The sequence below is a fragment of the Macaca thibetana genome, chromosome 8 (assembly GCF_024542745.1).
Source record: "Macaca thibetana thibetana isolate TM-01 chromosome 8, ASM2454274v1, whole genome shotgun sequence".
Lineage (NCBI taxonomy): Eukaryota > Metazoa > Chordata > Mammalia > Primates > Cercopithecidae > Macaca > Macaca thibetana.
The window spans coordinates 18,815,201-18,842,293 of record NC_065585.1 but is presented as its reverse complement, the minus strand read 5'-3'; positions in this window follow the sequence as shown (position 1 = coordinate 18,842,293).

Sequence of the window (27,093 nt, the reverse complement as noted above, 5' to 3'; positions counted from 1 at the left end):
GCTGCTGAAGATGAAGAAAAACTGAATTGCTCAAACATCACTGGTAGGAATGAAAAATTATACAGCCACCCTGCAAAACAGTATGACAGTTTCTTAAAAACTAAACATACAACTGCCACGTAACCCAACAATTGCATTCACCCCAGAGAAAAGACTGTATCTGTTCACACAAACACCTGTACACAAACGCTCATAGCAGCTTTATTTAAAATTGCTCAAAATTAGAAACAACCTAGATGTCTGTCGATGTATATATGGTTAAACAATATGTGGCATACTCATACCATGGGAAGCCATATAGAAATGAAAAGGAACAAACTACTGATACATGCAACAACCTGGATGAATCTTCAGAGAATTATGCCAATTGGAAAAAAAAAAAAGAAAGCCAATCTCATAAGCTTATTCTTTGATTCCATTTATAAAACTTTCTTGGCCGGGCACAGTGGCTCACGGCTGTAATCCCAGCACTTTGGGAGGCGAGGTGGGCAGATCACCTGTGGTCAGGAGTTCAAGACCAGCCTGGCCAACATGGCGAAAGATACAAAATCTCTACTAAAAATACAAAAATTAGCCAGGCATGGTAGTGTGCACCTGTAATCCCAGCTACTCGGGAGGCTGAGGCAGGAGAATTGCTTGAACCCAGGAGGCGGATGTTGCAGTGAGCCGAAATTGCATCACTGCACTCCAATCTGGGCAACAGAGCAAGACTCCATCTCAAAAAATAGAATAAAATAAAATATTCTTGAAACGACAAAGAAATCATGGAAATGGAGAACAGATTAGTAGGTGCCAGTTGTTAAAGTGGAAGTGGAGGCTGGAGGAAATGAGTGTGGCTGGAGAAGGGATGCCGGTGGTGAAGGAAATATTCTGCACCTTGAATATGTCAGTGTCAATATCCTGGATTATTTTACTATGGTTTTGCCAATTGTGCTACTAAGGGAAACCGAGTAAAGGGTACACAGGACCTCTCTATATTATTTCTTAAAACTGCATATGAATCTATAATTATCCTAAAATGAACACATTAATTGAAAATATTAAAGATTATACGTTACTTACAAAGCAATTATTTATTTTTAGAAACACCATGATCAAGAATGGTTTATAATAAAAACATTTTTTAGTTCCCTCTCAACTAATCAGAAAGTTTAAGAAGCCAGAATACTCTATTGGTCTCAGCTGTTATAACAAAAAGCAAGGGTGTTTGTGTCTGGGCAGACCTAGTCGTAAATCTCAGGTCAATTTTGGAGCCGTTACTTAAGCTCTCTGAGAAGTGGATATCTTGTTCTTAAAGTGGGGATAATAATACCTATTTCACTGAGTTGATATGTGATCTGCATGAGATAAATTATGTAAAGCACAGAGAACATTGCCTAGCAAATTATATGGGCTCAACAAATGTGAGTTCCTGTCTCTTCCCCATTCTAAGTAATGGGAACTCACTTTATTTTGCACATAAATCCAAATAGAAGAAGAAGAGGAATGTTAGGCTATGTCTGCAGTACAAATTACCTCGGGAAAAGAAAATTAAGATGACTTCTAAGGATGAAAAATAATCTTCCCAACAAAGTTCAAAAGGACTCAGAAATGCTCTCTATGGGAAAGCTTTCATTAAACAGAAAAACATAAAAGAGGCGACAGTCCTGCCCTGAGAGGGTAATGGCCAATTTGACCTATTAGGTGTTTACTGCATCAAGTATATTTGTTGCCCTGATTAGAAACCACTAACGGGACACTGGAAATGGGGGAGGACTGTCTATGCCACAGGCATTCCTTCTAGATTCTATCTTCTGAGGACTGGTCCCCACACAATGTTTCCAGGGTTGATAAACTAACCTCTTTTGACCTTCAGCCTTCCCTAGAATGACAGGATATTGAAGGAAATATATATTTGTAGTTGGTGGTAGTGAGGAAAAATATAAGACAAACTTCAGGTGCAATAAAAGGGAGTTGAAGTAGGAACATCCGAAAATTAATTTCCTGGCTCCAAGTGTTATTGGATTGTAGCTCAACAATCCACCTGGGACATGTTAGAAGCATATCATGGAAAATAGGTGAGCGGAGTGGATGGAAACACCAAATGATGAGTAATAGAACAATATCTGTATAGGCAAAGATCCTAGTAACCCCTGGATGCCTTATTTGTCTGTATCTACGGTGTAGGAGATTTTTTGTTGCCTGCTGTCCAGCTGCCTCAAATGAATCAACTGTTTAGAAAGCTTATTTACATTTTAATAGGAGGCCCAGGCATCTGTTCCCAGCACCTAGTGCCTCCTGCAGCATGCTTGGGACTGTCCTGGAAGCTGCTTGTTGATTCCTGCAGGGGCTTGACTGTCTCATCAGATTCTTAGAATTAACTGGGCAAAATCAGATTTCAAACTGGATTAAGACATCAAGAAAATGCTGCTGACCAATTTCTCTTCTCCCAGATCAGGGGAAAAAAAAAATGCCTATAGATCCAAGATACTTCATAAATGTAAATAATTAACCTACGTATTTGTATACACATTACAATTTACAAAACACTTCTTTAAATGTTGTGTTTAGATCCATGTGAACTCCTTGTGAAGTAGGCAGAGCATATGTTATTGCACAAATATCATCTACAGATAAGGAAACCGAGGCTTGATCGCCTAATGTCACTAAAGAATAAAGTCAAATGTAAGTATTCTGACCTCCAGAATACCACTGATATCTAACCCATAGCCAAGAATACACAAGCATTTTGTAGCTGTGAGTGTTTGTCATTACCCTTTACATTTTCTTTTTCTGTGGGAATGGAAGGTTAAAATGACATTGACTAGGATGGTACTGCTCTTTAGAAGGCACTTTCGAAAGTACAGGTTCAGTCATGGTCCCAGGCCTGCAAGAACTCTAATCTGGTTTGGAAATAGACATACAATCATTGAATCTTTCATAACTCCCAAAGGGGATATCTGAATATATGTTGAAATGACAGCAGAGATAACACTACTAGTGAAATTCCAACTAATAACATATTATTATGAGCTAGAGAATAAGCAGAAGGTTTTGTCCTGAAAGCATCTCACAAACAAAGATGTGCAGAATGACAAGACTTATGGACAAAGGAGGCAAGTGGGGCAGGAGATTCCAACGGAGATATAATTTGAGCAGACACATGGACTGGGCTATATGTTTTAGCACCATAATAATGGGTATTAGAGGCTGAAATGAAAACTGTAGAGTAGATTTAAGAGAGGTAGCTCTGAAACCAGATTGTTGGAGTTCAGATCTCCATCACTCACTGACCAAGTTATGTGACAGTTTCTCTCTATCTGTCACTGGGGATAAGAATAGTACCAACCAATCTCACAGAATTTTGTGATGATTAAATGAGATGGTACATTTACAAATCCTTCATTAAAATAGTACCTATATTTAGTTGCCATTTTAAAACAAAACGAAACTGTGTTATTGGTTTAAAAAAAACGTCAAGAGCTGAGGAGGTGGTTAGATTTGGGAGTATAAATAGAGAAACACATGATTTTTTATTCAAGTCATTTAGCTTTGAAGCGAAAGGGTCTGCTATTAATGGTTATGCCAGGACAGTAAGTATAGAGCAATCAATGGCTCACACAAACCAGGTGTGGTGGCCCTACATACAGAAAACCTCACTCTAAATTTTTTTGTTGTCGTTTATTCAAACTTCCCAGGTATGTCACAAACTTTCGTGATCAAATAGCACTACAGAGGTCAGGATCTTGTAAGCATTTTCCATAATATAATCCAAAGTGTTGAGCTTTGGATCAAGAATGTCCAAAAGATAAAGGATCTTAAAGATCACCTAATATTCCTTCTACACTTTCAGTTTTGGAAGGAATCTCATTGAATTCAGGTGCTGACACAACGTCTGTGGTTTCATTAGGCAGCACTTATATAAAATCAGCTAGAACTGGACAGGAGTACATTGGAGATCCTTTTACAGATTTCAAATTATTATGAAAGTCCAGGTCTTTTTACACAGATGAGGAAATGGCTCCAGAGGGGCTATGGGCCATAGTCAAGATTTCTTAATATCCAGTTTGGTTTGATTTTAACACAACAGTGTCTCCCAAAATATGTTTTCTAGAACATGAGTCCCAGAGGATGCTCTGGCAGGGAGGGAGGAAGGGCAAGGAAGACTATGGCTGAATAAGCTTTGAGTATGATGCATATTATGTTGTATTTTTGGAAATTCAGAATACACACTAAGTACTCCGAGAAGTCCTTGAAAAACAACTTAATCTTGTTCAAAGTAGCATTTCTCATATTTGTTTTACCATGAAACCCTTTGTACAATACAAATTAATGTTATGCACAAATAGTGTTCTGATGTTACATGCTTTGTAAGGGACAACACTATATAATTTAGTATGACACAAAAAATTTCCAAACCAGTAAGAAGATGTTAATAGATCATTAGAACATTTTTGGCTTTCAAATAGATTTACATGTAGTCATAAAATCAACATCTCTCCAGTCAAATTCATTCTTATGGTTGTTTTATGTGCCATATTTTTTTTTTTTTTTGCCCAATTGATCATTTTTTCATTATTGAATAGTTTGCTTTAGTTTCTTTCAAAGTAGCAATGTTAATAAGATAAAATAATTCTGGCTTGATTAAATATTTTATAACCATGAAAAAAACAGGGAGAAAAAATGCTTTAATATGTATTCAAACCTATAGAGTGATGAGGACTTTTGAATTTTCAAAACAATGGGAGAATTTATAAAAAGAAAAGAATTAACTGTGTAAAAATGTTATATTTTCACATGTCAAAAAAAGCCAATTTAGGAAATAGTAAAAACGATTTATAGTTAAATGTGACAGCAAGTGATACCTATGTTAAATAAGAAAATGACTCACATAAATAGAAAAAAGGCATACACACTAATAACAACTACAAAAGTCTCTAAGAGAACAATGGAAATATATGAACAGAGGAAGTAGAAATAGAATGAATAAAGACGCCACTAGACTTCCCCACATCCAGCTTCTCTATAGGTCACACTTTCCCTTATATGCACGGATCCTGCTAAATCACTTTTCATACACCCCTTTCCACTCTCCATTATAGGCTGAGTAATGGTCCTGAGTGATCTGCAACCTAGGGCTACAGCACCCACAAGAGTCGTTATTAGTTATTTTATAATAGTTTTTGTTCTCTGCAAGGGAACTTCTCCTTATGTCTAAAAGTCTATTGTTCAACTTAGAACCATTCAATCTGCAACACATATTTAAGAGTATATTATATACCAAAAAAAGGGACTTTTCATAGACATAGTGACCTTGGAGTAAACTTCCTTGTAAGTGTAGCCTTCCAGGTTCCTAGGACCTCACTGCATGAGCTCATTCAAGAAATAGACCAGGGCCGGGCACGGTGGCTCACGTCTGTAATCCCAGCACTTTGGGAGTCTGAGGTGGGCGGATCACGAGGTCAAGAGTTTGAAACCAGCCTGGCCAATATGGTGAAACCCCATCTCTACTAAGTATACAAAAATTACCCGGGCATGGTGGCATGCACCTGTATTCCCTCCTACTGGGGAGGCTGAGGCAGAAGAATTGCTTGAACCGGGGAGGTGGAGGTTGCAGTGAGCCAAGATCGTGCCACTGCACTCCAGCCTGGGCGATAGAGCGAGACTCCATCTCAAAAAAAAAAAAAAAAAACAGAGAGAGAGACAAGATAAAAGTTTTATCTCGAACTGTCACCTCTGCTCTCTGTTGGTAGCACTTGATTAGCTTGCTTTCACATTTCTGGTACTGTCTTATGAAATTTTCACTGTTCATCTTCTGAGAAGACATAAGCCTCTGGTAACATGAGATAGTCTATCATCCTCTATCTGAGGCACACATGTCAATCAATCTTCTCCTATGTTTCCCAGAGAGGGAATTTAATTACATTTCCTGGCTATCTCTGTTATCAACTGCTTCATAATAAACCACTTCCAAATTTTGTGTCTTACAACAACAATTTATTATTATCTCTCAAGACTCTGTGGGTTGACTGGGGCCTAGCCGTGTGGTTCTTGTTTGGGTATCTCATGCAACTGCAGCACATAGTGGCTGAGATTGGTGTCATGTGTAGGCTACAGTGGGCTGAATGTGAAAGATGGTTCACTCATGTGTCTGATCCCACAATGCTCTTCCGTGACACCAGTAGCATAGTCAGGTCTTCTTACGCAGGGTCTAATTTACCCAGGAGGGAGTGTTTCAAGAGCCAGTGTTCTGAGAGATCCAGGCAGTAGCTGCACAGGTTCTTATAATCTAGCCTCGAAAGGACCAAAACATCACATCTGCTGAATTTTATTAGTCAACAAGTCACCAAGTCCAACCCAAATTTAAGGGAAGGGAAATTAGACTCCATCTTTTGACATACATGAACAGGTAGAGGAAGAATTGCTTTTTGGAATTCATTTGTATTGAAACATTGCTGATTTATTGCCTGCTGGCTATATCATTGCTTAAGATGCTTCATCATCCAGCATGCTGCTCATTAATACCACTCAGTCCCAGAGTAGTGTCACAGGCAAAACACAGACTGTGATAATAATTTGAAAATAACTGAAGTACATTATTTATATTTTTCAAGTTTTAATGATTTAGGAAACTTCTTAAAATTTATTCTCATATTTGCCCATATACAATGTTTCACATACTCGCAAAGCCTCCATTTCCTTCCCTGTCTACCACGTTTTTACCTTTCTGTCCTTTCGCTCAGGTCTGCTCAATAAGGCATAAGCAGTGACTCTTGCAGCTTTTACTGTGCTTTGTTGATGATAACCACAACTGCCAAGTGTTACCCGAAGTATGCAAGAAAGTGTAAATGATAATTCATGTTAAGGTCATGTTATATTAATTATTGAGACTTTCATAACATAAAGGCAGAATAACACATCTTTCAACTAAATCTTCTCTTAAACTCCTTAGTCCACAACCGCTACATTCCTAGAATGTGATCCTGTACGTTGTTGTTGACCACATGACTGCCTTCCACACACCGCCACAAGCAGGAAGGGCAGGCAGGGGCCCTGCAAGTGGAGTACTCTATGTAGCTCATTTAATGAAAGGAATGTCTGCCACTCCTCTGGAGGGGCTTAAAATGGACGGGGTAGTCTACTATGTCAGCACATTGATCAGAGGCAAGAGAAGACTTCAATCAGAAGGACCTATTGGCATTGCATAGAAAAGTTCTCAAAAGTTCTTGGAGGTAATATGCTTAGCTACCTGAATGCCTGACACATGGCATTGAGCCTCTGGAGGATGGCCACCTTAGGTGCACAGGGTAAAGGACAACTGCTGCCACCCTCATCACCCTCAGATGCTGTCCAGTGCTGGTATCATGGGGGGCACACAGGGGAATGATTGCTAATGATAGGCCCACACACATAGCTCAAGTCTGTGGTTGAGTGTGGACTATTACTAGCCCGGAGCTTTGAATTAGTTCAATGAATGAGAGTCACCCAAAACCAGTATGCCAGCACCGTTCTGATATCTAATCTCACAGACATCATGATATATATACCATGTCAGACAATGAAATTAACCTGTTTGTCAGGCTGCTGTCCTTGAATAAGGGTCCCAAACAACCAACAACCCCAAATAATAAGTTCCAGAACTTCTTGAGGCATATGATCAAGCCCTGTGCAGGGTAGAGAGCTAGAGAAAAAAAACTGAAGGGGAGAAAGAGGAACTGGAGCCAATGCTGACTGTAGCTTGTTCCAGGCATTAGAGAACAACTTAGAATATTTCAAAGAAAGTACCCCCAAATGTGGAGGCCCCCTGAGGAATAAAGCTCTGAACAGGAGCCTCACTGCCTGGGTCTAAAGTGTTCTATGATCAAAGCTCTTACACTGGCTAATATCATGCATTAGGTAAGCAATTGAGACCTTAAATCTGAATCTGTTTTTGCCAGATGTTAAAAAAGAAACAAAACAAAAAACCTGTCAGCATTCAGCAGACTGGATTGAGTAAATGCACAGCCAGTAGGGATTTCAAAGGGAGGTTTATTAAGACACCTCTGACTGTAAGAACAAATTAGTTTCTTGAGGTGTAGTGCTTATTAAGCCATGATATATACCACTCAGTCCCAGAGTAGTGTCACATGTAAAAGAACACAGACTGCGATACTAGAATAACTTCAAAATAACTGAAGTCCATTATTTATATTTTTCAAGTTTCAATGATTTAGGAAACTTCTTAAAACTTATTCTCATATTTGCCCAAATACAATGTTTCACATACTTGCAAAGCTTCTATTTCCTTCCCTGTCTACCACATTTTTACCTTTCTGTCCTTCCCTTTCCCTCAAATCTGCTCAATAAGGCATAAGAAAAGGTGTTGAAAGATAGAGCTCACGTTGGAGTGCAGAGTGGAGAGAAGAATAAAGCAAGCTGCTCTAGTCTTGGTCAGAGTAGGCCAACTGATGTAGCAAACAACTGGAAGAGCTTAGTGGTGTAATGCATTAAGGTTTGTTTCTTACTCACTGAAGTCATTAGAAACCAATGCCATTTTCAGGCAGAAGGAAGCTTACTAGGTTCCACACGACACTCAGGAGCCCAGACCCCCTCCACTCTCTGGAGTTTTCGAGCTCTACTGGCTCCCCTGCACCCATGCAGCATGGAATGAACCAGCATTGGCCTTAATGGAGACAGAAATGAACTCCAGAGTTGAGATACGTTCCTCTTAAAATAGCCCAAGTTCCAATTTCCAGGCTTCTAGCTTTGTGGTGGTGGGCACTGGTGGAGATCATTATATTTGTTCCACTTGATTTTCTTCTCTCTTTTCTCCAATTTCAAAACTAGGTCTATGAAACAGGAATTCAGTTGAGAGAACATAGTGTTAGGTACTGATACACTTAAAAAAAGAAATGTAAATAGGGAATCCTTTCCCCATTTCTTGTTTCTCTCAGGTTTGTCAAAGATCAGATGGCTGTAGATGTGTGGTATTATTTCTGAGGACTCTGTTCTGTTCCATTGGTCTATATCTCTGTTTTGGTACCAGTACCGTGCTGTTTTGGTTACTGTAGCCTTGTAGTATAGTTTGAAGTCAGGTAGCGTGATGCCTCCAGCTTTGTTTTTTTGACTTAGGATTGTCTTGGCAATGCGGGCTCTTTTTTGGTTCCATATGAACTTTAAAGCAGTTTTTTCCAATTCTGTGAAGAAACTCATTGGTAGCTTGATGGGGATGGCATTGAATCTATAAATAACCTTGGGCAGTATGGCCATTTTTATGATATCGATTCTTCCTATCCATGATAAATGGTGCTGGGAAAATTGGCTAGCCATAAGTAGAAAGCTGAAACTGGATCCTTTCCTTACTCCTTATACGAAAATTAATTCAAGATGGATTAGAGACTTAAATGTTAGACCTAATACCATAAAAACCCGAGAAGAAAACCTAGGTAGTACCATTCAGGACATAGGCATGGGCAAGGACTTCATGTCTAAAACACCAAAAGCAATGGCAGCAAAAGCCAAAATTGACAAATGGGATCTCATTAAACTAAAGAGCTTCTGCACAGCAAAAGAAACTACCATCAGAGTCAACAGGCAACCTACAGAATGGGAGAAAATTTTTGCAATCTACTCATCTGACAAAGGGCTAATATCCAGAACCTACAAACAACTCAAACAAATTTACAAGAATAAAACAAACAATCCCATCAAAAAGTAGGCAAAGGATATGAACAGACATTTTTCAAAAGAAGACATTCATACAGCCAACAGACACATGAAAAAATGCTCATCATCACTGGCCATCAGAGAAATGCAAATCAAAACCACAATGAGATACCATCTCACACCAGTTAGAATGGCGATCATTAAAAAGTCAGGAAACAACAGGTGCTGGAGAGGATGTGGAGAAATAGGAACACTTTTACACTGTTGGTGGGATTGTAAACTAGTTCAACCATTATGGAAAACAGTATGGCGATTCCTCAAGGATCTAGAACTAGATGTACCATATGACCCAGCCATCCCATTACTGGGTATATACCCAAAGGATTATAAATCATGCTGCTATAAAGACACATGCACACGTATGTTTATTGCGGCACTATTCACAATAGCAAAGACTTGGAATCAACCCAAATGTCCATCAGTGACAGACTGGATTAAGAAAATGTGGCACATATACACTATGGAATACTATGCAGCCATAAAAATGGATGAGTTTGTGTCCTTTGTAGGGACATGGATGCAGCTGGAAACCATCATTCTTAGCACACTATCACAAGAACAGAAAACCAAACATCGCATGTTCTCACTCATAGGTGGGAACTGAACAATGAGATCACTTGGACTCGGGAAAGGGAACATCACACACTGGGGCCTATCACGGGGAGGGGGGAGGGGGGAGGGATTGCACTGGGAGTTATACCTGATGTAAATGACGAGTTGATGGGTGCTGACGAGTTGATTGGTGCAGCACACCAACATGGCACAAGTATACATATGTAACAAACCTGCACGTTATGCACATGTACCCTAGAACTAAGTATAATAATAATAATAATAAATAAAATAAAATAAAATAAAATATTCTGAAGAAGAAGAAGAAAAAAAAAGAAATGTAACAAAAGAAAGTATTTTTCATCTTATTGAGGTAACAAATGTTATACAAGTCATGAATGTTTTTAAAAGTTGTGAAAAATATGATCCATAGTGTTTGGGGAGGGAGGCACTAGTTTTCATGAGACGTCTAATGGCACTGGCTTCAGAAATTCCAACGGCACTGATTCAGGATTCAGATGTCAGAGGTGAAATCAGAGAGAAGAGAGTGGGCTCGCAGATATTTTAGGGCCATAGATGTTGCTGGAAACTTGCCTAATACCCGTGTGCATCGCTCAGTGCTACAGTCACCCCACATAGCAGACAACATGACACTCACAGTGTGCTCAGGATCTGCTGACTGTCAGACAGAACACGGAAGGGTGCAGGCTGTGTCTCAGGTCAAAACTTGTCCCCAAGATCCAGCATTAGGGTGTCTAAAATGCAGAGGTCAAAGAAAATTGGAAAGAAGAATCAGCAACTTTTGCATTTGAAATATAAACTAAGGGGGAAAAACGTTTTAAGAAAGATCCAGGGCAGGTATGTGCCACTGTCCACAAACCCATACAATTCTCCACTTTAGAAGGTGGTTTTAATGCTTCAGATGCCACTTTCCAAGAGAATGGCAATCTGCACTCAACTATCAAATACATAAGGTAGTGATTAATATCTCAATGGGCAATTTTCTCTTGATTGAGTTTTAAACTGCCTAGACAATTGGCAAGGACTGACAATCACTGTAGAGAAGTTAAACTCAAGGCATTTTATTCCTCTCCTTTGTACTCTACATCAGGAAATGGTAAACTATGACCTATGGGCCAAATCCAGCCTACTGCCTCCTTTTGTACATAAAGGTTGATTGCAGCACAGGCAGGAGTCATTTGTTTATGGATTGTCCACAGCAGTTTTCATGCTACAAGGGAAGAGGTGAAGACATGTGATGGAAACCAGTTGGCTCCTATAAAGCCTGAACTATTTACTCTCTGACCCTTTACAGAAATTTTTGCCAATATTTGTACTCTGTCACTTCTCAGAAAAAAAAAAAAAAATTAGTATTCTGCCTTTTCTGGTGACTAGTAATTCTAATGTGCTTCTACAGTGTAACTTACTGGGCTCTGGGACACCACATTTTACTTGGAAATTATACCGAATAAGAAAATTATTGTATTGTACATTGTGGCAGTGGTAGTATTTGATTCTGTGATTTGCTCATTTAATTTGAATATTGTAGTCTACTGTGATTTAACGCTTGTTTTTTCATGTTTTTTGTTTTTATTTTTCTTTGTTCTATGACCCGTAATCAAGACCTCTCTGTTCCACAGATTATAAAACAAAGTGCAACTCAGGGTTCGTCCCAAGAAAAATGAGGTGTAGCGGAAGGAAATTAATCCTAGTGCTTATGTAGGCAAAGTGCATCACTGTAGTGGATATGGGATCTTCTCATGTTTGTCAAGGTGAGAGGTGTCCTCAGGGATTTGGGGCTCAAGCCACAGCCACTTTGAGTAGCTACTGTAACTCACCTGCTGCACGCTTACCGGGTGCTGCTCTTTAGGCTAAGCACTTCCCATATGTTAACTCATTTAACTTTTATGATACATTTTGAGGTTTGTTTTATTTTGTTATAAAAAATGTTGCAGGTAAGGAAACAGAGGCCAAAAAATATCACATAATGTGCCCAAGGTCACATAGCCAGTAAATGGCAAAGCCACAGTTTGACCCCAGTGCTATGTGACTTCAAAATCTATGCTTTCAATAATGATGTTATATTAACTGAGGCTTTTATCCACTATGAAAATGAAAAAAAAAATGACTTAAAGGAATTTTATCTAAACACTATCTATGGATGTGTCACATTGAAGGCAATATGGGGATTCTCTTTTTTTTATTTGCTCTCTGGTTTCAACATTATATTCAAAACACATTTATTATATTGAGCATATAAAAATAAAATATAAAAATAGAACTGAATATGGCTGTTTCAGGGTCCTTAGCAGGGCATGTGTGGTCTGGATCCAACTCTCAGGCCTCCAACAATTAGCTTCTGGGGTAAACTCCCTTCTTCCTCACCTCCCCCGGTCATTCCATATCTCATTCTCTATAATTATTTGGATCAAATGAGAAAATCCTCTTAATTTCATATGTAACTAACGCAATTAAACCAGTCAAGGGGATGGGTATGGTGGCTAATGCTTGTAATCTTAGCACTTTGGGAGGCCGAGTCAGGCAGATCACAAGGTCAGGAATTCAAGACCAGCCTGGCCAATATGGTGAAATCCCATCTCTACTAAAACTACAAAAATTAGTCAGGTGTGGTGGTGGGCACCTGTAGTCCCAGCTACTCGGGAGGCTGAGGCAGGAGAATTGCTTGAACCTGGGAGGCGGAGGTTGCAGTCAGCTGAGATCGCACCACTGCACTCCAACCTGGGCGACAGAGTGAGACTCTGTTAAAAAATAATAAATAAATAAACAAACAAACAGTCAAGGAAAGAAAGAACCCCATATCATCCTACCATAGGTGTACAATTGAGTTGATTTTCCTATTCTGAGATGTTTTGCCCCCTTCTTTACCTCTTTCCAGCAAGATTAGTTGATCTCACCTACAAATACTGACGTTATTTGAGAATGACTTCTTTTGCGGGAGAATTTTAAGTCCAAACTCTCCTGAAAGTGTGTGCTCTCTGAAAAGGAAACCACTGTTTTAATTTTTAACACATCATGGAATGATTACTTTGAAAACCCATTAAAATTGTGGTTAATCAGTCCCTCCCATGCTGTGCTGGGATTATGTTTATTATATTATGCTGCTAACATGGATAAAGTCATACTTTCTTGGTGTTTATCATAATAATCTCTTTTAACATGTTGAGAGGCAGTTTAATTCAGGAAAATGTCAACTTTAGCGTTACTTATGATTTTAAAAAAGGAGCCAGGATCGACATATCATGTCTAATGAGAAAACCACGTACTGTTTGCACAGTGGTAGATGGTTGAATAGGAAATAAGGAAAAGTTTGGAAGAACCTCCAAGAAATGGATTCATAATTTCCACTGTACAGTTTGGGTCACCTTGATCCCATAACTGTTTTACCTAAGTATGGGCCATATAAACTGACAGATGTTCTCTATCTAGAAGGCAAGAAGCCAAGACCTAAAGGAGGGAGAATACTGAAATTCCCCAATATCCAGCTTCTCCTCAGACACCCTCAAAGCTCTCTAATTCCTCTAGAACACGGTATCTTGAAGTGTGGTCCCTGGAAATCATCAGAATCATCACTTAGAGATTGCTAAACTCAAGTTCCCAGTCCTGCCTCCCACTTACTGAATCAGAAACTGTGGGTGGAGCACAGCCATCTGGGCCCTAAGTCTTCCAGGTGATTACAATGAATGCTGAATTTTGAAAGCAGTGGATTCATTTGCATTTCTAACAAGTTTCCCAGTGATGTTGCTGCTGATGCCATTTCTTCAGGGAGCATATTTTGAGAACCGCTGCTCTAGAATCTAGAATGGGTTTCTCAACTTTGGTATTGGCATTTTGGATCAGGTAATTATTTATTGGAGAGGGCTGTCCTGTACACTGCAGGATATTTAGCAGTGTCCTTGATTTCTACCCACTAGAAGCCGGTGTTATCTTTCCAATCATGACAATAAAAATGCTCTCAGACATTGCCAAATGTCCCCCTGGGGGGGCAAAATCATTCACAGTTGATAACTATGAATCTAGAACATTGATTTCCAAGTTCAGTCTCAGGATCAGCTGAGAAACTTTTAAAAATTACTGATACCTAGATTCCAAAACTAGAGACATTTTTTCCACTGATTCGATAAACACGTATTATGCACATAGTTGTGTTTTGTGTTTTTATTTTTAAATAATGTTAAATTGACAGGAGAGTTGCTAATAGTACAGTGTTCCCATATATTCTTTATCAAGCATCCTCTAATGTTTACACCTTACGTAACAATAGCATATGTATCAAAACTGAGATAGTAACATTGGTACAATATCATTAATTAATCGTATAGACCTTACTGAAATTTACCCCATTTTTCCACTAATATCCTTTTCTCTCTCAGGATCCAGTTCAGGACACCACATTGCAATTGGCCTAATTTCTTAATCTCCTTCAATCTGTGACTTTTCTCTTGTCTTTCATGATCTTGACACGTTTGAAAAGCACTCATCAGATGTTTTTTAGGATATTCTTCAGATTGGGTTGATCTGATGGTTCTCTTGCTCAGACTCAGGTTGTAGGTTTTAAAAAAGAATATAGCAAAGATGATTTGCTTTTGTCATTGTAACCTACTGAAGGACTCATGATATCAACATAGCTTATTATTGGTGATGTAAACCTTGATCACTTGATAAAGATGATGCACCTAGACTTCCCCACTGTAAAATTGCTATTTTTCTCTGTCCATACTCTATTTGTTAAAGTGAATCACTATGTACAGTTCACGTGCAAAAGGTAAAATCAGTGCCACTTCCTAGAGAGACAGTAAATAATTCATGTCATATGTTAAAATCACCACAATAATTAATAAATGTGGAGGGAGATACTGTCTGTCCCTACAGATTTTCCCACTAATTTTAGCATTCATCAATAGACATTGTAACGTTTATTATTGTGGCATTCTAAGTGTGATTTTTCAATTTCCTTCTTCCTTCCACATTTACTAATGGGAACTCTTCATAAGGAAGAGTTTTCCCTTCTCTTGCATTTATTTAGGTATTCTACCATTTATTTATACCAGTAATGAGTTTATGAATATTCACTTTATTCTTTGGGTTAGAATCCAATGCTGTTGTTTATTATGTTTGCTCAGATTGTTCCAGCTTTGGCCATTGAGAGCGCTCTCAAAATGATGCTTGTTTTCCTTTAGCATAATCTCATCTTTTTTCTTTTTCCTTCTCTTTCTTTTTTTAAAGTAATACCCCCATACCTACTGGCACTAAAAGATTATCTCCTTCTTCTATCTCTAGAATCAGTCATTTCTCCAAGGAGCCTTGGCTGCTTCTATTGGAAAATGGTATTTAGAAACCAAGATCTGGGTGCTGAATGTACTCATGGTTACTAGGGAGTCACTGATGTCTAGGCTGTTTCCATCAATAGAGCTAGGAAATTTATGTATGTGTACAAACCTGTATATATCTATATTTTTGTATCTGTCTACCTGGAGAAGGTGTGTGTGTGTATTTGTGTGTGTGTGTGTGTGTGTGTGTGTGAGAGAGAGAGAGAGAGAGAGGGAGACAGAGAGAGAAAGAGAGAGAGCGAGAGAGAGAGAAAGAGAGAGAGCGAGAGAGAGAGAAAGAGATCATAGCATAAACATGAGTCCATATTGATATTTCCAACTCTAATTCGCAGAGTTCATTGTAGGCTCCCTCTCCCCTCTCCTGCCTTTACTTATTTGTAACTTCTTTTTTTGACAATAAGGAACCTGGTTCTTATAATCTGTAATGTATTTATTTATTTCTGTGTTTAGCCCCATTATAGTACTTTCGGAATTGCTAAACTGTATCCTTGTGAAAAATAAATTTACAATTAGGCTACAGTATTTGTTATACTTCTATTTTTGTCTTTAGCTTTACAATATTGAAAAAAAAAAAAAAAAACACTGTTTTCCAAAGTTACTTAGGCCAGCTCTTTTTTCCCCTTCCCACCTCTTCAGTGAAACTGTGTCATACATTTGTAATAAAGTTACATTCATTTATTTTAGTCTGTATTAGATCCTAGGATCCTCTGATCCAGTGGAGGGTGCTTTATTAATTTCCATATAGTTAAGTTTACTCTCTGTTGTACACTGTGCAATGGGTTTTGACATATGCATAGAATTGTGTAGAAAATATAACAATTTTATTATCCTAAAATTTGTTTTCATGACCCTTTTGTAGCCAAATCCTCACACAACACATGCCAACTCTTCATCTCTTTCTGTTTCTATAGTTTTACCTTTTACTAAATGCCATCTAAATAGAACTGTAAGATACATAGCAATCTGTTTCTGGTGTTTTTCACTTAGCAGAATGCATTGAGATTTACCCATAATGTTGTGTGAATCAATAGTTCTTTCTGTTTTATTGCTGAGTAGTATTTTATGTAATGCATCGACATTTTATCCATTCACCTGTTGAAGAACATCTTAATTGTTTCTAGCCCTTGATTGTAATAAATAAAGCTGCTGTGAATATTTGTGTACAGGTTATTGCATAAACATATTTCAATTTTCAAGTCACTTGGTTAAATAATGAGGAATGAGATCACTGACTCATATGATAAGTGTAGGTTTAATTATATAAACTGTTTTCTAAAATGGCTGTACCAGTTTTCATTTTCCCCATTAGTGAATTAGAATTCCTGTTTCTTTGCTGTGTCTTCTTAACAGTGTTTGATATTGTCAGGGATTTCCTCACAGCCATTCTTATAGGTGTATATTAGTCATGGTATATCATTGTAGCTTTGATTTGCAGTGTCTACTGACTAATTTGTTTATCTGACATTTCATACCTTCTTCAGAGAAGTATACATTTATACATTTTGCCCCTTTTTTGTTGGGTTGACTGTCTTCTTATTGTTGGGCTTTAAGAGTTCTCTACATAGTCTAAACATATGTCCTTTATCAGTTATGTGATTTGTACATATTTTCTCCATCTGTAGCTTATATTTTCATTCTCTTAACAGTGTCTTTCATAGAACAAATGTTTTTTAATTTTTATGAAGTTCAATCTATCCTCTTTTTTTCCATTTATTACTTACACATTTGGTGTTGTATCTAAAAACTTATCACCAAACCAGAAGTTACACCGATTTTCTTCTATGTTTTCAACATTTGTGTTATAGTCGAGGCTATTGCCTTGCCTCTTGAAAATATGTTCTGTTGATTGCCTTGCCTCTTGAAAATATGTTCATTGGTTTTTCTCTTATTTCTTTATTGTCTTACAATTTTTAGTTGAAAACCAAACATCCTGTAGTGCAGCAGCAAGTGAAGTAAATAATTTTATGCCTTGAAATAGGTAAACTCCTTTTTTTTTTTTTTCTTTTTTCCAGAAACTGGTGAAAGAATGTTGAATCAAGTAGCCAAAACCTGAGCTGGATTTGGGTTTTGGTGTTACTGTGTTTACATTCAGTCCACCACAAGCTTAAAATTCCTCTAGCAATATTTTCTGTTTAGGGTAGGGACTGGTTGACCTGAGGATTTTTTTCCAGTGATGGTTTCATCTTTAGCTTTAGGTCAGTCCTTTTCTACTCTCCTGACTGTAAATGCATTAGGTCTTTCTCATGCTCTTGACCTCCCCGAAACAAGCCTGGTGCCCGTGTGCTGGAGGGGAGGGGTTGTAGGCGTAGTGTTCACTATGGTCCAGCTTCATTCGTATGGCAAACATTCTAATTCTGGATTTCAGAGCTGAGACCCTCTCTGTATCTTTATTTGTCAGTTGGTGAAGGATAGGTAGGGATCCCACTCCTCTTCTGGTGGAAGGGCATTTCTAATGTTCTAGTCACAGGACACATCTAGAGGTCTGTTTCTGTTCTCTTCTCCCAGCTTCACTGGGTCTTGACCTGTTTCCTGAGGGCAACAAACTTTGAACACATTCCCCCAGAGCCTTAAAGATTTGTTCCACAGGGGAAATAAAGGACAATAATCCAGGTAGAGCTCTGTGCCTTTTGCTCAACAGCTGCTGTTGCTTATTCCAAGTCTTTGCCACAACGGTTGTTTTATCCATATTCTCACCATATCCCTAGACTTTTTTGAAAGGAGCTGATAGAAATCTGTGAAGAAGAGCCTGTGAGTGGACATAAATGCCCTTTGTTTTAGTAGCTCCCAAGGACACTATAATCCTATGCTCACCCACAGTCGGCAATTTGTCAATCTTTTTAGGTGAAATTTTTAGCTAACTTCTTCTTACTTGTTTGCATGGCATCTGGCAGCTGTCATAATCCCTTTCACCCCATCTTTCTTTGCAGAAATCTTTTTATCTGAAATTTGGAAGTGAGTGGTTGTCTTACAATATGATCTTTTGGGTAGATTCAAGAAAGTTGTGGTTTTACAAGTTATTTAGCTTTTTCAGTTGTCAAAGTAAGATCTATGCTCTTTCTGACTTTCTACATTCTAAACAGAAACTGGTATTTTCCATTTTATTTTGAGAAAAAGAGAGATCCATTAAAGATTTTTTAAGCTAGTCTCTGAAAAGTTCACATCTACATTTTTAGAAGAAAAAATAATACTCTGGTTGTACCATGCAGAGTTGATTGGGGAGACTAAAGGTTTTCAGAGAAATTAGGAGGCTTTTACAATTACCTGGGAAAAAGATGAGCAAATCCTAAACATGGCATGGCCTGGGACAGAAAGTTAAAGATAAATTTGAGAAATTTAGGATTCAACAGGACTTCCTGACAGATTATGAACATGGGTGCCTGTAGGCATATTCACACACTTAAAAGTGCTACAATGTGGTCTACGAGAGAGTGAACATTGTGCCCATGTTTCTACCTAGACAATGAAGAGGATGGTGGTAAAGGAGTCAAGACAATATTAAGATTTTAAGTGAAGCAGAGTTGTGAAGAGAATATGTAGGTGAGTGTTATCTTGTGAAAACAGGTGGCTAGTTCACTGAAAGGGCTGTGAACAGGCAGGACAGAGGACCACAAAATTAATTTTGGGCAAATCAGTAAATGGATACATAAATTAATACATAAAGAAATTGCAGCATCAATATGGAGCTATAACTACTTAATAATCACAATGATTTATTTTTTATTCCAGCAAGGGCAATAGGTTTTGTCATATTTAAGAGCTCAGTGGAAATAATTTGTACAAATTAAAATGCTCCATAAAATGTGAGCTGAGCTACTGCAGCCTTTTCCTGGCTAGGATGCTGAGGCATTGTCTCATGGCTCCCCCATCACTAGAATTCCCAAACACTGTGTGCTAATTGCATGGGCTGATTAGTATAACATTTAATTTGTTATAATCTGCCAGAGGCCACTTAATAAACCTAATATGTCAACCTCAGGTTTGGGAACAATTAAAAGAAATTTATAGTGTGAAGGCATTTAAGGTCCTTGTAGGAAAGAAATGTTTAATGCCAATTTTGTAATTCATCTTTTAGAAGCCAAACAGAGATTGTTAGATTTCAAACATGTTAATATAACAGTGATTGTTATATGGAAAAAAAATAAGGCAAAATGTTTATATCATGATGTCATGGACTTACCCCTTCCTCTCTCTCTCTTGAAAGGATTTATGGAGCTCCATTTTATCAGACCTCTGTCTTTGGTGTTTTGAAAGCAAAAAATGAGAATCTCCCTCTTGAAAGAGTCACAACCTACTGGGAGGATGCCCATAACAAACATTTGCTAATGTAACATTATGGGTGTTAATCTCAGTGAGACAGAAAAGAGAAGGAAGGAGCTATACTACTTGAATTAGAATTGTAGAACTTACCCATTCAACTGAGCATTGTTCTTCAAAATAATCACTTTGAAAAAAGTATGTACTTCCCACTTGTGTTCTAATTACTTAAAATAGTTTAGAGACTTTGCTCTTGGAGCTATCTTCAGAAAATATTTGTAAGTTATAAAAAATTGTTTGATGATTTTCTTCTATTTTTATCAAATTATAATAACTAGCTCAGTTTTTTTTAGTAAGTGGCTAAATAGATGCCCCATGAAACATACTTCTGTAGTCCAATAAGTTTAAGAAAATCTACTCATGCTCTTCCCTCATTTGATATACATTAACAGATCTAATCTCTAAGAAGGTCTACAGCAAACTTAAAACTTAAGTTTGTAGACTAGTGCTTCTGCAACTTACTCTATTTCATAAACTCTAAGATGTCATCTATTATAAGATGCCCCATTCATTTATATACCCCCCCTTTTTTTTGAGACAAGGTCTCGCTCTGTCGCCTAGGCTGGAGTGCAGTGGTGCCATCTTGGCTCAATGCAGCCTTAATCTCCCAGACTCAATTGATCCTCTCACCTCAACTTCTTGAGTAACTGGGACTACAGGTATGTGCCATCATGCCCTGCTAATGTTTGGTATTCTTTTTTTTAGAAATAGGGTTTCACTATGTTGACCAGACTGGTCTCAAACTCCTGGCCTCAAGTGATCCACCCGCCTTGGCATCCCAAAGTGCTGGGATTACAGGCATGAGCCTCCACACCCAGCTTCTATATCTTAAAAAACAAAACAAAACAAAAATGCCAATTAAGACTCAAAGCTTTCTTAAGATTTAAAATATTTTTAGACTTATTGAAATAATTATTTACATCTCACTTAGACAAATATATTATTATATATTATTCTTGAGGATATATACACATATATGTGTAAATATATACATATGTCATTTAAGATAATTCTAAAACTTTGTGACCAGACATTCACTCTTCTGAATGACGTTTTGCCCCAGAGTTGATGATATCCATGCTTCTTCACCAACATCCCTATCTGTACCATGGAGAATATTGGTGACGCAGGTTTTTAAAATGTCTTTCACTATTGTCTCCATGATTTTTATCCAAGCCACTGACACCTATTCAGTAAGCATTGATGTATTTGCGTAGGGAAAAGAAGTGCATCAAAACCATCACCTATTCATAGTAGCCAAAATTTGGAAGCAACCTAAGTGTTCATCAACAGATGAATAGTTAAAGAAAATCTGGTACCTATACACAATGGAGTACGAGTCAACCATAAAAAATGAGATCCTGTCATTTGCAACAACATGGATGGAACTGGAGATCATTAAGTTAAGCGAAATAAGTCAGTCACAGAAAGATAAACATATGTTCTAACTTTTTTGTGGAATCTGTAAATCAAAACAATTGAACTTAAGGACATAGAGAGTAGAAGGTTGGTTATCAGGAGCTGGAAAGGGTAGTGTGGGGCTGGGTGGGAATGGTTAATGGGCACAAACAAGTAAGACCTACTATTTGAATAGCACAACAGGGCGGCTATAGTCAATAATAATGTAATTGCACATCTTAAAATAACTAAAAGAATATCATTAGACTGTTTGTAACACAAAGGATAAATGTTTGAGAGTGTGGATGCCCCATTTTCCATGATGTAGTTACTATGCATTGCATGCCTGTATCAAAACATCTCATGTACCCTGTAAATACATGTACCTACAATGTACCCACAAAAATTAAAAACGTAAAAAGAGAGAAAAAAATCACCTGATAGTGATAGTAACGTGCATTTTAATTTTAGACATGTTAAAATTTGAAATAAAAACAATTTGTTATAGAACCAGTGAAAAGGATCATATCCTTACAGGATCCTTGTTCATAAATCCAATGGAGTGGGGTTTTACTGGGAGCCTTTGAGAAAGCTGATCTACCCTGCTTGATCAAAGTTGGACTAAAGCTAGTGATAGTCAATCTCCTGTAAAATAATGATTTAATCACTGCATATCATAGCAACATTAAACTCAGGGAGCTCAAAACGAAGTTCCTGGAAGACATGTAATGCAGCGGTTGTGAGTACAAAATCTGCAGCCAGCTGGTCTCAATTTGTATTCTTGCTTTCCTGCTTACAAGCTTTGTAAGAATATGGGCACATTACTTAACCTCTCCACGTGTCAGTTTAAGGACACCTACCACATAGTGTTATTCTGAGACTTTACATTAAAAAGAAAAAAAAAAAAGGCGAACAAAGCCCTTAGCATGGTCACTGTCTGTAGTCAACACGCTTTAGCTATTGTTATTATTTTCTTAGTCATTCACGACAAGCAACCACCTTTCTCAATTTAGCTCTGAAAGAATCTTGGTTATTTATGAAAATTACAATGACTCCTAGAGGGTTAATAATTTATCACCTGAAAAGGTTCTCAGCAATATGCTACAGGGTCTGATAATGATTACTGAAGTGTGGCTGTTTAAAAAATACTTTTGGCAGTGACAGTATTATCAAAATAAGCACATGGCCTCCCACATGCCTATTACGAAAATGACTAGATTCATTTGCAAATAGCAGTGTGACTACTACCATCTCTCTCTGCACTGCAGGTAAATTGTATAGACACTTTTCTGTCTTCCGCATTCCATCTTTCTCACCTCCCAGGTCCAATCCATTTGAAAGTCCTAGGAAAGACAGTATGAGAAACAATGGAAAAAAATGTTTTGGTTTTTTTTTTCACTTCCTAAATGTATAATTTGGGCAATCTAATTAATCTTTCTGGGCCCTGATTTTATCTATGAAATATGGATACCACAAATACCCATGTCACAGAGTTGTTATTACTACTGGCATTGGTATGACTATCACGATATTATTTTCTATTGCAGCTGTAACAAATTATCACAAACTTCACAGCTTAAAATAACACAAATGTACGATAATACTGTTCTGGAGGTCTAAAGTACAAACTGGATCTCACTGGGCCAAAATCAAGGTGTTAGCAACACTGGGTTCCTTCTGACAGTTCTAGGGCAGAATCTGTTTCCTTGCCTTTACCAGTTTCTAGAGGCTGCCTACATTCCTTAATTTGTTGCTCCTTCCTCCATCTTCAAAGCCAGTGGTGCATCACCGCATCTCTCTGACACTTCCTCTCTTGCCTCCCTCTTTCCCTCATAAGGACCCTTGCAATTACATTGGGCCCACTGGAATAATTTCCTCATTGCAAGGTCAGCTGATTACCAAACTCAATGCTTCCTTGTTATATAACAACATATTCACAAGTTCCAGAGATTAAGACATGGACATCTTTAGAGGGCCATTATTCCACCTATCATCATCATTCTAACAATTAGGTGTCGCTGCATAACACATTATCCCAAAAGATAGTAGCTTAAGTTAACATTTATCATCTCAGTTTCTCTGGGTCAGAAATTTGATTGCAACTTAACTAGGTCCTGTGATTCTGAGCCTTTCATAGGTTTCAACCAAGGTGTCCGTTGGGTCTTCAGTCATCTCAAAGCTTGACTGTGGGGGAATGGAGGGAGATCTACTCCCAAGTTCACTCATGTGATTGTAGGCAGAATTCAGCTTTTCCTGGACCATTAGCTGGAGATCTCCTCCCTAGGTTCCTTACCATGTGGGGCCTCTCCCACAGAACGGCTAACAACATGGCGGCTGGCCTCGTCAGAATGAGCAAGCAACAGAAGAGAGAGAGAGAGACAGAGAGCGCATACTAACAGTAAGTCACAGTATTTTATAACAAAACCTTGGAAATGACACTCCATTACCTTTGCTTCATTTTATTCACTAGAAGCAAGTCACTAGGTCCAGCTGTACTCAAGGGGAAGTGGCTGCACAACAGCATAAACACCAGGAGGCAAAAATGTTTGGAAGCCATCTTAGAAGCTGGCCCACCACACTTGCTATAATTATTGTTCCAGTCCTATCTATCTTCTTCAATTCCTAACATTTTAGCCCAACCCTTTACCTACTTAATATATTAGAATATTAGGGATGGAGCCTCTGTGATTTTATTGTGCATCGCCGAGAGCTACAACTCTCTACTGTGCCACTACAATAGTAATTTATGTATGATGCACCATGACTGAGTCATTCTTTATTCAAAATCCCTTCCCAACATTTTGTGTCATTTGTAGTAGAAAGTACAAGCTCCAAATTCACTTAGAAGTGCCTCTCTAATGAATCTCTGCTTCTCCAGCTTTGCTTCCAGCTGTCTCTACCTCCCTCACAGTATGGGCTCCTTTAATGCCTCACAGTTCACATCCTTCCTAAGCACTGGGCTGCTTGTCACTTCTGTGCCTTGGCCAATGCTGTGTTCACCCATCTACTCCAAGCAACCCCTGCAACATACCTACCTTTTAAAAAGTTGTGTTTCTTGTACAAATCCAAAGTAATGTTTATACAATGTTTATAAACATGTTTATAAAAGCAGTGTAAAGTATAATGAATAACAGTAAAACAAACAGCTATGAACCCACCAAATAGCTTAAGAAAAGAACTTTGTCTTTAACTTTGAAGTTTCCTCTGTTTCTCTCCTGATGTTCTATCCCTTTCTTTCCTTCACAAAAGTAATCACAATCCTAAATTTTATATTTATAATTCTCTTGTATTTGTTTAAAATCGTAACATGTATGTTTGCATACCTAAATAAAAATATTGTTCAGTTGTGTATGTTGCATGGAACTGTGCAGTTATTAGAGCCATATTCTTCCCTGTAGCTGAAATGCAGCCATTTTTACCTTTGTATAGCAATCGGTTTTATGAACACATCTCAATTTGTTTATCCACTCTCTGATTAGATGTGATCTACTCTCAGTGTTTCTGCTATTAATGAAATTGTTACTATAAAATTATTATCTATGTCCATTGGTACCCGTGTGAAAATGTTTTTCTGGGGTATACACTTAGGAATGGATTTGTTGGCTTATTAGTATGTGATATTCAAATTTACTAGATACCAAAGATTTTCCCAACATGTTTGTACCAATATACACACCTGCTAGCAGTATATGAAAGTTCTTGCAGTTACATATTCTTGCTATTACATCATATTGTTAGACTTTAAAAACTTTTTGCCAATATGGTAGATGTTAGTAGTTGCTCATTGTGTCTTCAATTTGCATTGACCTAATCACTAATAAGTGGAACAACTTTTCACGTGCTTGTTGACCATTGAGGTTGCTTCTTCTACAAAGTGCAATCTGACTTGGCTCATTTTCTTGTAAGGTAGGGAGTTCTTTGTATGCTTTGCACCACAGTTATTACATTTTGTAGTTTTTTTTCTATCCTGTTTATGATGTGTTTTGATAAATAGATGCTCTTATGTAAAGGCAGTCAGTTTGACTTACACTTTAAATTTTCACTTGCTTTTATATATCTTCTTTAAGAAGTCCTCCTATTCAAGGTCAGAAAGTTCCTATATTTTATCTTCTTTAAAGTTTCGACTTCGACATTCAAATTTTTAATCAATTGAGATTATATCTTATGTATGGTATGAAGTAAAAATTAAATTTCATCATTTCCTTCATGGCTAATCAGTTGTTAGAACATTATTAATGTATTCATTACATAGTTCATCATTTCTATTTATAGCCACTGGTTCATAAATAAAGTTGACAATTATTTTTCTTTTTCTGGGCTCTTGATTCTCTTCCATTTGTCAAATTTTCTATCACTGAACTGCATAATTTATTGCAATCATTGTATTTTTATAATTATTTTTGTCTGACAAGGCAAGTTCTTACTCTTTTAAAAAAATTATTCTAATTATTCTTTAACTTTTGCTTTTCCAGATTTTGGGATTAACTAGTCATAGTTGGGATTTGAATTGTCTTATATTCTGAATATTAACTCATGTTTGGAATATCAAGGGTAGGTGATACTGAGAAAAATTACGGAAAACACACACACAGACATATACACACAGTGCAACATTTACACTTATTTCCTTCAATAAGCTAAGCAGAGAACTAATTAGTGGAGATGGGGCAGTTTTATCCACTACCTTAGTAAGATTGGCCATCTTTCTGCATCAGCTACTGCTGACTTCCAATAGAGTTACATAGCGACTTCTAGAAATATTTTTTTCTTTCAGTCTGCACAAGGATTGAAGTAATCTATGTGTGGTTCTAAAAAACAAAACAAAACAAAACAAAAACAACAACAACAAAAAACTCAGTTCAGCATCAGACCGATGTGTATTGTATGCTTAATGGCACTCAGCAGACTGTACTTTAGTGACAAAACTTCTACTATAGGACTTGTTTACACCTGCCAGAAGTAAGTGTGTATGTTTGTTTCTCCCAAATATAAATAACTTATTTATGGTACTTTATTTTTAGGTATAAACTTTTTTAAATATAAATTCTTCTCAAAAATATATTCAAAAACCAGCTTCACGTAATCAAGTTTATGCCATTTCTTAAGAAAAACATGCTTATAATTTGTCATAGTGAAAATACTTCATTAAAATTTAGGTTTCTGGGGAAAAGATGTAAGACACTTTTATAAATATTTATAAAAATTACATATATCACTGATTAGAATTGTTCTGAATTAATAGAAGAATAGAAGAATTTGGAAAGAATTGTCAACTTTCAGACATAGAGTCTTTCAATCCATGAACATAGTATGTCATTGTATCTATTCAGGTATTCTTCATTGTTCTTAATAAAGTTTCATAATTTTTTTCCTTAAAGATGTTCTACATCCTTTGTTAAATTTAATCCCCAAATATACTTTGTATATTTATTGACACTGTTGTAAATAATACTTCTTAAACTTTGTTTTCTAACTGGTACTGCTATATAAAATTTTAATTAATTTTATATTGATTTTGTACCTAGAAAACTTTCTAACTTCTCTTATAATGGTGGTAATTTTTAATATATTCTTTTGCATTTTCTACAAAGTCAATCTTATCATAGAATAGTGATAGGTCATACATATTGCATATTTATTCCTTCTCTCTTTTTTTCTGTGATCAATCTTGTCAGAAGTTTGTGTATTTTATTAGTTGTATTAGTTTCCTATATCTGCTGTAACAAAATACCACAAACTTGGTAGCTTAAAACAACACACATTTATTCTTGTACTGTTCTGGAAGTCAATAGTGTGC